Genomic DNA, 1,508 nt, shown 5'->3' with positions numbered 1-1,508 from the left:
AATACTTGATTACTGTACTTAAGTACACTTTTTACGTATCTACACTTTATTCCATTACTTATTTTTCTTCCTACTTCTGACTTCTACTCAACAAAAAATTGTCACAAATAAAACAATTTTTTTTTAACATAAAAAACTTTTGATGGTCATGCCTGCTAAGAACTCTTGATTAAAATAGCAATAATATTTGAGTTTAGCATGAATCTTAGTGGCCTTTGCTATTTTGGCCCTTAGCTTTGTGCAAATCACTGTCTTCATCGAGCCCACTGTAGTGACAGATCTACAGCACATCTGGATGTCACCTGCTGTGTGCCTGCTAGGTTGATGGGTAAATCCCTATAAGTTAACAGTCGGTGAATCTCCACTCGCGCCTTCTTCTAAAAAAAAACACCATCATTTTCTTTCTGACTGAGGTGCAGAAAGCGCTTGTTGTGGCCAGGCTAGCGGCTCAACAACAAATCACGACAGGAAGGGGTATTTCTGTAACGCCTGTGGTCAAGTTTTGAAAAACAAAACAAAAACAACAGCAAACGGTTTAATTAAAACCTTGTCGGTGAGTTGCCTTTTTTTCTTTTGTGGCTTCTTTGATTGTGCCTTCTAGTTTGGCGTTTCACCCGTTTGTATGCACGAGCTGATGAATTATCTCACAGCTGGGCTCAGAGTTTAGCTAAATGTCGCCACGAGGCGCTTTTAAAAAAAAGTAAAATATGCTTTTAAATGGACAGGCGTCGATTAAAAAGCCGTTATCTGCTGTAGCCGCGAAAGCAACATGGAGGAAACATCAGTTAGCTGGACACACAGGGGCTCCTGGCCGTTCGTCCATCGAGGATTCCTCTTTCCTGTCGTGCAAATCGAGGAAAAATCAGCCTAAAATAATTTTTTCAGAGGAGGGATTCGTCATAGCTGTGGAAATAGCATCAGTTGGGTGCTTAGTGTGTTCCCATTCAGCCCTGTGTTCTTTATAGCGGTGCTGAGGATGGACGCCGTGTCGTTTCTTTAGTGGCACCAGAGGCGTAGCTAGGAAATTTTAATAAGGGTGGCCAGGCAATAACCAAGGGGTGGCCGAAAATGGGTAGCCAGAACCTCAGGGTCAATCTACACCAGGGGTAACCAATTAAAAATCAGCGGGGTCCGAATAAAGAAAATCATCCACCAGTAAAGGTCCGGATATATTTTTAACGATCTGTTACTTTAACCAGAATTTTAGACTAAAATTAAAGGAGGTGTTTATGCATTCATGTGATACATTGAATTATTAAATAAAAAATATGAAAAAAAAAAATACATATATATATTTTTTTTAATTTTAAAATCTAAACTTTTGAAGTAGAGAACAACATTCTTTCAGATTGGTATATAGCAAATTTCCTGATTCACATATTTTTTAAAACACCTGAACTGACTGTTTTGTTTTTTTCTTTTTTATGGGCTTAATGAGAGCAGTGGGCTTTAGGCCGCCCTGCAAGGCTTTAAAGGCACACTATGCAACATTTTTCAGTTAATTAATG

At 38.7% G+C, this 1,508-nt stretch overlaps 1 protein-coding gene across 1 annotated transcript in view; it reads left to right on the top strand.

The window, feature by feature from the left end:
• The first annotated feature begins 355 nt into the window (after nucleotides 1–355).
• Nucleotides 356–1,508, top strand: part of cbx1 (chromobox 1) — a 12,707-nt gene continuing 11,554 nt past the window's right edge. The window contains exon 1 of the mRNA XM_015389113.1: nucleotides 356–553. The gene's annotated coding sequence lies outside the window, so the exon portion shown is untranslated. The remainder of the gene's footprint in view (nucleotides 554–1,508) is intronic.

This window comes from Cyprinodon variegatus, unplaced genomic scaffold (assembly GCF_000732505.1).
Source record: "Cyprinodon variegatus isolate N-32 unplaced genomic scaffold, C_variegatus-1.0 Scaffold447, whole genome shotgun sequence".
Taxonomy (NCBI): domain Eukaryota; kingdom Metazoa; phylum Chordata; class Actinopteri; order Cyprinodontiformes; family Cyprinodontidae; genus Cyprinodon; species Cyprinodon variegatus.
The sequence above is the reverse complement of the archived record's forward strand: the minus strand, read 5'-3'. Positions and strand labels throughout refer to the sequence as shown.